Source organism: Eurosta solidaginis, chromosome 5, assembly GCF_040869045.1.
Source record: "Eurosta solidaginis isolate ZX-2024a chromosome 5, ASM4086904v1, whole genome shotgun sequence".
Lineage (NCBI taxonomy): Eukaryota > Metazoa > Arthropoda > Insecta > Diptera > Tephritidae > Eurosta > Eurosta solidaginis.
Genome location: NC_090323.1, coordinates 20,846,479 through 20,858,582, shown reverse-complemented (window position 1 = coordinate 20,858,582; position 12,104 = coordinate 20,846,479). Strand labels below are relative to the sequence as shown.

The window sequence follows — 12,104 nt, the reverse complement described above, 5'->3', positions numbered from 1 at the left end:
TACGAAGTCATCTTAGCTCGAAAAAAGGGGGTTAACTTAATTTATAGAGTCTACAAAAAGGTTTGAACTACGGTAGCCGGTATAGCAAAAGTTACAGCCCATCACAGTTAGGTTCTATGTCTCCTTAGTGGAAGTGTTTGCTTTTTGATATCGCCGATTGGTATATAGTGGGCGTGTGATGGTAACGAAGTTTACAGCATAGTACGTTAGTCTACTAACAAATAAATTACCACTTATGGAAGCATGGATTACACAGTTTATCATTGAAAAATGCCAGGGAGCACCTCAGCTAGTACCCAAAGCTATTACTTTTTATTCTTCGTAATATCCGCCTAGCTCTCTTCACAGTTCTGGCTGAGTCTGCCAAAGCGCTCCACGCCCTTTTTTCGACGATAAGCGGCGTCAATTAGATGCACCAAAAGAAGCCAAATCCTTTCCTCCGCATATAAATAGTATGGGCGAGATCAACGCTTCCCACGGCAGCCGGTTCTTCTTAACGGAGCGACTTGGGATTTTTTTTCCCGACCGTGGGCTGTCATTTCAGTGTAACCCCATTTAATTTAACCCCATGGTCGAGATCATCTTCAGTAATTCGCATACAATGTCCTAGGCTGCGAAAGCCTATTGCATGAGCAGTCTTAGCTATGTACAACTTGTTTGCAAGGGTTACGAGGGAGGCATAATTGTTTGTGCTGAGCTGAAATTGTATATGTTTAGCCTGTGACAGTGATGGGAGCTTTCGATTCCTTGATAACGACAGGTACATCTTCTTCTCTTTCTTCACACCTAGAGGAGGGCTTTCCACGGATCTTCCCAAGAGTTTGGCATATTGTGTAAACTTGGCCGATAGGAGACTTATCAGTCGCCATATCCTCTTACTTTTTAAGCAACCAATAATGCTCAACTTTTTCTCTCGCAAACTTCGTACTCATAATATGTTTAGCATAGCTCGGAAACCGATGTGAAAATTTAAAGGTACCTATCTCCGACGCTTAATTGATAAGATGCAGGTAGTTCCTTGAGGAGAGGAAAGTGACTTGGGACATACTTACATTGCCGCAGAGCATGGTTTTACAAGGTTGCCACTCATTCCAAATTATTAACAAAATAAATTGTATATACCAATATGGATATCAAACGAAAGGTATTTTATGTAATTGATATTAGAGAAAAATTGTAAGTTTACAAACGGCGATGGTTACTCGGACATGTTTCTGAATTTCACTTCTTCATCAGCTAGCTTTTCGGGAGCTGAGCGTTGAACTCGAATCTCCAACATTCACATCAGTGCAAAGGCAGATGCCTTTAGCTGCTGAGCCATATGAATGTTCCGTTGTTCGCTGTACAATTGGTCTCTAAGAGTTGCCTTTTTGTTTAAATTCCTTTTGATCACCATGTAGGCACATACACTCTGTATGTAGTTTATTCCTAATGGTGTGGATATGATTTTAGGCGCGCTTTTGTTTATAGTAGTTTTATATTATTTTCACACAGGCGGCTTATTGAATAATAAAGGCAATTTTCTACATTAAGACGCTTATTGAGCTCAATCTTCCCTACAAAATTCGAATCTATTATTATTTCATTAGTAGCTAATCGAATGCCTAATGAAGTCAAAAGCCCAATGCAACTCTGTTGATAGCGTTCCGCTTCCGTTTGCGCTTCTTAGTTTTTGGTGTGTTCAGTGCTTAAAAATGTCATTTGTCAAAGCAAATGTCATTGTCTGCATGGCGGAACGATACAAGGTGGCCGCATCGTACAGCTGATTATAACCTTTTTTATTTGATTTGATACATCAACTACCGGCGCAGTACGATTTTGACATTTGTCCATCGAATTTACAAGTACATGGAATTGTTTTTGTTTGTAGGTATGTCACCATGCTCCCACCTTGTATCGTTCCGCCATGATTGTCTGTCTCATCCTTCATACGAATCGAGCAGTTACTTCTGTGTGAAAGCAAAAAGTTTACGATTTCATTAGCAGGTGAAATGAGATCATTAAGTTTCTGTGTGAAAACAGTATTACAACAAAACAAATTTTGAGTGGTGTTGCCACCTAATTTTAAAAATGCGTTTGTATACCCGCTAACTATATCGGAACAGTTCGGATGAAATTTTGTGTATGGCTAATGTCCCACTTTCCAAGCTTTTCTAATTACGTATTGTCACTGGCAATGTTTGTACAAAGTTGCATTTTATTTGAAATTATTTACAAATTTAACGAAATATGCCAATATGGATGTCAGAGGAAAGATATTTTACGTAGTTTTACAAAACCCTAAAATGTTTAACGGTTTTATTGAGCTAAAGAGCATAACATTTTTTTTACAGTAAAACGAAACGTTTGAGCCTGTTTGGAAGAAAAAATATCTAAACAGCCTAATGTGCATCAAAAATAAAAATTATCCAAACTTTTTTATACACTTTAAATTTGCTGAGATTTACATTTTATACCCATTAACACAAATATGTTTTTCACTTTTCCACTATTAATTTGCAATTTAAATCGCAAATTTGCTGGAATTTCAGCCAAGAATCACAGCGAGTAGCCACTTTAGCATAGAAATCGGCTTTTAACTCAACTCAAAGTCACCACAGTTTCCTTTCTGCACTCATTAATCTCGTTGTGCTTGTATCTTTTGCTGCTTCTACTTTAGCCTCCTCTTCTTCTTCTCCACAATTTATGTGCTACACTACCACTGGCACTAACACTTTTCGTATTTTTGTTGTTGTTACTGCTTTACGCCAACATAAAATCAATACGAAAACCAACAGCACATATTTTTCAAATTCGATTATTTTTCACAGCGTTGCAAATTATTTAATATTATGAACATATATTTATTGCTTCAAACAATTATATTTTAAAATCATAATTTTATTTTATTTTTTTTATCAAAAAACCACTAATTGCCTTAAGTGTAACCGCAAAAAGTCGTATCCACTTAAAATTTTTTCTTCGTGCTCTCCGGCGGCTCCAACGACTACTGGCCCGAGAAATATACAAGTCAACCAAAAGCCATGTTGCTGCAACCAAAGCTGCTGTTTTTGCCTTAACCAACCACAGTAGTTGTTGTTGTTGCAGTCATTAAAATGTTTGGCCAAATCAATAGATTGCTTGGCCAGTGAGTGGTGGTAAGACTTGGTGCAAAATTGTTAGCTTGTTGTTGTTGTTGGTTGCTAGTTCTTGCTTGGTGAGTACAGAAAATCCAGTTTTGCTGGTTAATACTGAAAGAGACTGTTGCTCAAATCCAGTTTTGAGAGCGATGCAAAAAAAGCCAATTATAGCCCTACTACATACATAAGAACAAGTGTACAGTGACATCAAAAAGTATTGGTCTGGCAACATTTTTACCTAAATAGAGCCTGCGCTGAATAGTATAGAATCATAACCTGTTAATACAGAAAACAAATTCGGGCACCTGAACCATAACCGTAGCTTTAGCCGTAACCGTAACCCTAACATATACGTAAACTTAATAGTAGTCTTACCGTTACTATAACCGTACAGCTGACTATAATCGGAACTAAAACTGTAATCGTAAAGATCAGAGAACTCCGAACTGTCACCTAACGCGAACCATGACCATAACTGAAATCATAACCCTACCAAACCAATGCAGATCTGTTACTATAACCGTTACCTAGCGTAGGGGTAACCAATACACTAAACGTAGCCTCGGCTCCGCCATTAGCATAAACCTAAGTAGCTACACTCTAACTGAAGCAGTGGCTTCGGAAGCACCCGTAACTGTAGCCTTTTACTCATTGTGACTGCAACAGTGACACCTTGTAGGGACTTAATGGCACACTTTGTCATTTTAGACTTTTGTCATCATGTTTGACTTTGTTTACATCTTCGCCTTCTCTAAATCATTACCATCACCATTATCAGGATAATCGCCAGCAATGCTCTGAAAATCATCAAGAAGACAGTCAAGAAGGCACAAAAGTCAAGTGACAAGGTAGTACAAACACTTTGAGGTTTTCAAATTACAAAAGATGCTTTATAAAAGCTCAAGTGACCCATGTTTTATATAGAGCCTTACATCCTGTGCTTCATTTAGGGGTAAAATCAAAGAAGTGATATTAGACACGAATTTTTTGGCTGCATCAAGAAATCACTAACACTTGTCAACCTAGAAGATGGACGGCGACAACGATAGTCTTAATAAACGAGGAACGAGGGCTTCGCATGCAATGCAATATTACTTTCTGCCCATTACACTCAGAGAAAAAATCGTTCTAAAACGAACGAAACAAGTTCAAAATTAAGAACATTCGTTGACAAAAGTCTGTTAAGTACGTTTTTTCTTAACTCGTGACCGATGGGCTTGTTTTAAGAACAATTTTTCCAAGTACACCGTTCGTATTTAATGACCACTTTGGTGTTGATGTGTCAAACTTCTGTGCTCATTTCAAGCACTACTTAGGCTTGATTTAAGATTTTTCGTTCTCACGCTTCGAGAACGATTTGGGGTCGATTTAACATTTTTAGGTCTCAATTCAAGAACGGTTCGTGCTTGATCTTTGGTGGGAGGGGAAAGTATTTTTTTAAATATATTTATTTATTTTTTAATAAAATGCATTTTTTAATACATTTCTCTTATTGAGAAATTATTCTTATTTGAAGATGTATTCTGCATGTATACATACTTAAAACATTTCATAACAAGTTTGAGAATTACCTGTGCATATGTGAATGGAACTGAACGAAAAATAAGAGTTAAAAAAAATAGAACATAAAAAAATTGTTTAAAAAAAATTCAGAGTTTGACGGTGATCGAACTCGAGCCACACGATCGCAAGCGCAACTTAATAGCCGCTGGGCCACTACAACTGCTTGATAGCTGGTGCCAAATGTTGTATTTAACATTGTAGTGCACACGAATTGTAACGTTTTTTTTTTTCTTGGGCTTAATTTAAGAACATCGTTCTCATTAATAGAACATTTGTTCATATTTTAAGACCAGCCGTTCTCTTTTCAAGAAAATGGTGTCAGTTCAAGAACAAGGTTGTTGTTTTAAGAGCAGGGCGTTCGTTTTTCAACAACAAAAAAGTAAGAACATGAAAAGCTTGAATTGAGTCCGGTGGTGTTGGATTTTAGAACGGCGTTTTTCTCCGAGTATAGACTGACGTCTTCTTCTTCAAAACCCTATGAAGACTACTCAATGTGTGATACAGAAATAACTGAGCACACATAACCTTACCTACAAGGGCTTCACAATAGGCATATTTTTCTTCGACACCTATCAGCAGGCCTCAATATAGTCCCATACATAACTAGGACTGCATTCAATATCTACCGGAAAGAATCATCCAATGGGCAACCATAAAGGTGTTGTCCCCTTCTATCTATCGTGGCACCTAACGACGCGTACCTTACATCTAAGATTAGAAAGCATAGTTTCGGTAGAGTGTAGTGTTTTGCTTAAGAAGATTGGCATCTTATTTTGAAAACTTTCTGCCAATACAAATACTTTTAGACTGCAGTGTACATTTAACACACATCCTCACACACACAAACATACCAACGCACCTCACAAAAGCTAGAATCATGCGCAGTACCATCATTACCCACAATGTTTAGTTGGTATAGAAAAAAAAAACAATTAGAGTTACAGGTTTACTGACGTCTTTCAACCACCACTATTACTCCCAACCACCGCTCACCATCCCCCTCAACGAGGTGAGTAGTTGTTATAGCATTATGTGAAAATAGTTTGCAGTTGTAGAATAGTGAACTGTCCATGAATAGAATTGTGGTTCAGTGAGAGAGCCAAGTTTACTTATGTTAATCCGTATTTACTAATACTATGAAAGATGCGTTGTAGAGAAACTCCCAGTCAGTCCGAAGAAGTAAACAACTAGAAGTTTTCGCTTGCAGCAAAACTACTCCAAAGGAGTTACACTTTAACTAGTAAAGTTGGAATATGGGCCGAGCTGTAATAGTTCAATATCCCCACTTCTTCTTCGTCTCCGAGGTTTTTAGGAAATATTTTTCGGATATGAATCTGGTACTAGCACGACGTCCGCGAAAATGAACCCTCTTGGCTGCGAGCATATTCTATACTCACTAACCCTAACGGGTGATGTCTGCGAACTCGTTATGATCAGGAATGGGCATTGCATTAAACGCTAAGGTCGATGTAGTCTCATACACCCCTCTGGTTCTAAAGAACGCCGCATTCCCCCATCTTTTTACAAACATTCCAATGCTCATCCAATAAATATACAGACAAAGAGAAACCACCGCTTAAGCCGAAAGATTGTTGTTGTCTGCTGGGTACTTACATACACGTGTATATGTGTATTTCGAGTTCAGTCACATACGTAAACCTGCATGCCACTAACATCAACTTCAATTAAACACACCACCTTCAGTAGAAAAAACAATAGTATGGGAAAAAAGCAACTACAGCATATTTTTACAGTGGGCATAGCATGTAAATTTATAGGCAAAATTTTTGTTCAACCCGACGGAAATTAGTTATTACGGCTGTGGAAAAAAATGCATTTCCTGGTTCCTATACATATTGAGTTACGCTAGAAAGCTGTGCCCTCTAACGAGACAAATCTCAAAGGCCAGTACATATTTTGCAGGCACGCTATCAGGTAGTCTATCCGGCCAGTATTAGATAACTCTTTACCACTACGCCCGTACGGTTTGCGCTCAAGCTGGTATGTAGTCTCGATACATTTGTTCTACTATGGTCTTCGAGACTGGCTCTACGGGTGGGATGTGCAGAAGAGCTGTTTTGTTGTTGTAGCGCTAAAGATGATTATAGACCCGGTACCTCCGGTAGCAAGCTTCATTAAGGTACAAACAAGCCCCACCATCTCAGTAACGATTTAATATGACCACATTCAGGCCTTTGAGCTTCCATGACAACTTTTTATTTAGAGTGATAAATAAATATTTTGTGCTTGATCTCCGGCAGATTTACCTCTCCTAGCTAAGATATACACAACTTTTTATTTACATGCCAACCTAATAAAACCGCACTGCGCTTTTTTAGCGCACGCAAACAACCGGCGGATAATGTTCTTCAGCAACATTTGAGCAGATGTGGCAATTTCGTGCGTTCGCTGAACGAAATGTTGACAATCTATTGATCATCTCTAGGAAATTAGCGACATTCCATCAACTAAGCAGCAATACTACTGTTATTATTTGGCTGCTCAAACACACCCATATTAATTGTGCATTAAATCTAAAATATAAAACTCAAAAATAACTCTGCTTGTTATGTCCGCAACATTTATTTAGTTCAAAGTCACAGCCAATAATAGCCAAAGCCATAATAATTTATACGGCTCATCAATTCTTTCTCTGATTCAAAAGCTGAACTACCAGCGCTACCGTCATCAGCTCAGTGTCATCATTGCCAGTAGCGCCATAACACCAAACTCGTGCCTGACAAACAAAAATCGTTTCACTACGCACTCACTACTAAGTAGCGTAAAAAATTCGCTTGGAGTCATTGCGTCAATGAGTTACCATTGAGCTGGCACCGCATTGGCGCTGGCGCCATGCAATTTACACCACTAAAATTGCGCGAATGCCCAGGCTCATGACTTTTTTAATCCAGATGGTGAAAACGAAGCAGGAGCAAAACGTATGGTGTATTCCTGGTGCAGCCGTCCCACTTTGTGGAGAATGAGTAGATTAATAAGAGGGAGCATTGTAGAGTCGTTCATTCTCCACAAAGTGGAACGGCTACACCAGGAATACACCATACATTTTGCACCTGTTTCGTTTTCACCATCGGGATTAAAAAAGTCATGAGCCTGAGTATTCCCGCAATTTTAGTGATGTAAATTGCATGGCGCCAGCGCCAATGCGGTGCCAACTGAATGGTAACTCATTGACGCAATTACTCCAAGCGAATTTTTGACGCTACTTAGTAGTGAGTGCGTAGTACATTTCACTTGCGCTATTGAGTGAAACGACTTTTGTGTGTCAGGCACGAGTTTGGTGTTATTGGCGCTACTGGCAATGATGACACTGAGCTGATGACGGTAGCGCTGGTAGTTCAGCTTTTGAATCAGAGAAAGAATTGATGACCCGTGTAAATTATTATGGCTTTGCCTATTATTGGCTGTGACTTCGAACTAAATAAATGTTGCGGACATAACAAGCAGAGTCATTTTTGAGTTTTATATTTTAGATTTAATGCACAATTTATATGGGTGTGTTTGAGCAGCCAAATAATAACAGTAGTATTGCTAAAGTGCTGCTTAGTTGATGGAATGTCGCTAATTTCCTAGAGATGATCAATAGATTGGTCAACATTTCGTTCAACGAACGCGGGAAATTGCCACATCTGCTCAAATGTTGCTGAAGAACGTTATCCGCTGTCATAAAAAGTAAAGCTGGAGTCATTGGTGCGGTATGTCGTATCGCTGTATCCGTATCCCTACCGTAATCAGCTGTTTATCGTTACGACGGTAAACCAAAACCCAATTGGTTGGCTACGATACGGTTACCACTTTAGCGGCACCAATAATCGATTGCATTGATTCTCACAAGGTTGGTCGAATCAGCTGTTAAAAGGTTACCGATACGGTTACCGATAAAGCACCAATGTCTCCAGCTTAACACTGCTGCAGCTCGAACACACCCTATATCGAGAAAGTAAGAAATAGACAACTTAGCTTTTTTTTACAAATCGCTTGGCTGAGATTTTCATTTGTTGATTTAACTTAACCTGTTATGCCAATATTTTTCAGCCAGCTTATTTTCAAATAGGTAATTTTTCCAAAGGCAAAATAAATTACAAAGTTAAACAGCCTTATAAAATCAGCTATGTTGAGGCGGACAGCATAGCAAAAAGTATGGTGAATTCCTGGTACAGCCGTCCCACAATTTCCACAAAGCTTTAGTACTCTACAATGTCCCATCTTATATTTATAGAGTCTTTGGTCCTAACCCAAATAAGCATGCGTTGCGACAATGTGAAGCATGTGTGCAAACGTCAAATCTAAATGTCACGCAGAACAGAAATTGGAAATCGAGTTAGGTTTTCACGCAGCAAATTCAATTTAGGTTGCTCTCATACAAGTTGTTTGTGCATGAGAAATTTTTGACAGAAAATGACTTGCGTGCGTTTATATTAGGTTGGCATGTTAGAGTGATAAATAAAGATTTTGTGTTTGATCTCCGGCAGATTTACCTCTCCTAGCTAAGGGTTTCTCGTTAATCTTGTTCGGTTAATTTCTCTACAGGCATTTTCTATTTTTGGGAACTGAGCCACCTTCTGCGTACTCCGTAATTTTTAAGCAGTTGGTTTATAACCAGCATTCGCAACAGTGGTCTAATACCTTGCCCTGGGAAGATTTGTAAACATCTAAGAAGACTTCTAAAGCGTACTCCTTGTGTTCCAAGGCTTTCTCCTTGTCTGACGACTTGCCTTTTGGATGGAAAATATTCAAATATAATTAATTATGCTTGATAAAGGGATCTATTAGAAACCACTGTAACCATCATTCATTCCACAAGAATGCAAGAACGTAAATACATATGTTCGAATGGTTGTATGTATCATAACTACCTGAAAACCTGCTGACAATGTTGGGCGCATACAACAAAGTCCAGTCCTATGTATTTTCATAAAATAAATAGCCATTCTCACGCTCTCTATATGCCATATCCTCTCTGTCACAGAGTATGTCAGTTCATTTATGAACCTTGATTTGTATTTGCAGGTAAAAGAGTAAACTTAAAACAAGTGGGACACCAATATTTGATGCTTTTCTTATTTGCCAAATAATTCCAATTCCAATTGGCCAATTTTGAAACTCACCACAGTTTACAGTGTTGAGATCAGTGCACTCAATTCTGACACACTCTTAAGAACCTTTGTGAAACACTTTACATGTTCTGGCTAATTGCTGTATTTTCCTTCTACGTCTGCTATGGCATAGTGGTTTACAATGTATGCACAAAGTTCCGGGATAGAGCCCAGGGACATGCAACATATAAATAAATTATCTGATGGTCATAGCAAGGCGCGACATTAAGTTACACATAAACCATATTAAAGGGCCAATTAATGGTGACTTATAACCATAAAACCATAACCAGATAAAACAGCTGATCGAACCTAACTAATGGAAATCAATTTAATCGATTAATGGTGCCATACCATAACGCTAACGCCATAACCATATTGGTTTTTGCCAACCAATTGGTTTTTGGTTTCTCGCCATATCCATAACCTAAAAATATTTGAGTTGGTGAATTTAATAAATTTTTGTAGATTTTATTCATTGGTTTGGATACGTTATGACTAAGAGACTTATTTTTTGTGGAATATGTTTGTAATTTTTTGCGTTTTCTTCATTTTTATGAAATTTTCACGATTTTTAGGTTAAGGCACCATTAATCGATCACATTGGAGATGGGTATGGTTACGACTATAGCGTTAGGGTTAAGGAAGTTTAATTGGCCCTTAAAGTAGGTAGTTCGCTCAGCTTTGAGTGGAAAACCTTTAATTCATGATTTCCGGTATTGCCCCGAACTTTGTTCCACAGGTTTTTTCTTTGCGCCAAGGCGTTAGGTTAGTGATAAACTAAACGCTCTCCAGTCCCGATTTAATAGCTACCGTGGCTCGAACCAGGAAGAGTCGATAAATTTAGCTTACGCCCTTATTTCGAGCTTAGATACACCGTAAGATTTATTTAGAGCCTTCAAATGACACAGCATATACTTGACGCTCTGAGGAATACGACGCTTTATGAGTCCTAATAGTGTAAGGGTCGACATCACTACAGCTACCTTAAATCCAAATAACGACGTGCCAGTTCATCGGCCTTCTTGGTTTCGTATATATTGCGATGCCACGGCATCCAAATTAGAGAAATGCTATGTAGACTTCGCACGGCTCTCTACACTGACCAACAACCAGATTTTAAGTTATTGCTACTCATGATCTGTACGACTTCTATGCAGACATCAATATAGTCCAGTGAATAAAAACATATATGCTACACTGGCCATGCTACGCGAATAAAAGGTGATGCTACGGTCAAGAAGCTATATAGAGGGTGGTCCCCACTAAAGGGCTGGCAGGACGATTGAAATTCTATTGTGGTTACCAAATGGCGCCAGTTAGCACAGCGAAGAAGCGACTGACGCCAAAACCGTTAAACACCAATTAAGAAGCTATACGCTGGAAGGTAACTCAGTTTCCAACAGACGCCTGCAAAATTCGTGCAGTTGGCCGGAAGTGTCACGAGTTATTATGATCCGCAACTAATAGCAATATATATCGCTTCAATTTATCTTACATATGAACGGATGAAGATCGTGTTTCATTGTATGACGACCCTTGCAGCAGTGCAAGGGCCTCCTTCGCTCCAACGACATCAAGAGCCGATCCAAGCCATGCTAGCTCAACAGCCATCTTGGTGCCCTCTAGGTTACGCTATGTTGACCTGTTTAGCTCATAGTTTACCCTGCACGCCGGTCAACCAGATTGTATGTACAGATCCGATACTCTGAAGTGCTGCCTATTTATAAAAGAAGATGGCTTCCCTTTTATTGGCACAATTGTATCCAGTAATGCCTAGTATTGATTGGGTACGTTCACTCCCACACTTCCAAAGTTAAAAATCGCCGACTTCATTATTGCATTCTCAACTTTCTATTAGAAGCACCCAAGGAGTGCTTTACTGCACTTAGCCTGTGCCGTCCAGTGCTTAAAAAGGTGGATTTCCAGCGAGACATCATCAACGAATGTAGTAGCCATACCATCAATGTGTTTCTCAGAAGATAAAGCTCTCAACGTCGTCTAGAGTATGATTGTTCCAAGGGCAGACCTTAGGAACTCTACTTAATTCTTGTGGAGGTACGCGTTGTCGCAACACTGTGGCAAAATAACGAGTCATATTCTACATTCGTCTTGAAATTTCCATTATTCTATGCAGATCACGCGCAGAATAGATTCCTAATTCAGCGAAGAGAGAATTGGATTGCGCGCACTTTACTCATCCATTTGACAGCAACTTCAAAGCTTGAAACTTAGCATTATTGTCATTTAAATAAAATTTATGTCAAAATAGAAAAAATTCTAAGAGAAAAAATATTGTGATTGGAGA

The 12,104-nt window shown here is 38.8% G+C and overlaps 1 protein-coding gene across 5 annotated transcripts in view; it reads right to left on the bottom strand.

Annotated features, from left to right (window-relative positions):
• The window catches only part of wnd (wallenda), a 100,541-nt gene that overhangs the window by 55,734 nt on the left and 32,703 nt on the right, over nt 1–12,104 (bottom strand). For 2 of the 5 annotated variants that reach the window (XM_067788062.1, XM_067788064.1), the window contains exon 1: nt 2,448–2,960. The exons of the other annotated variants lie outside the window; for them this stretch is intronic. The gene's annotated coding sequence lies outside the window, so the exon portion shown is untranslated. Of the gene's footprint in view, nt 1–2,447; nt 2,961–12,104 lie in introns of those variants that run through there. 5 annotated transcript variants of the gene reach the window in all.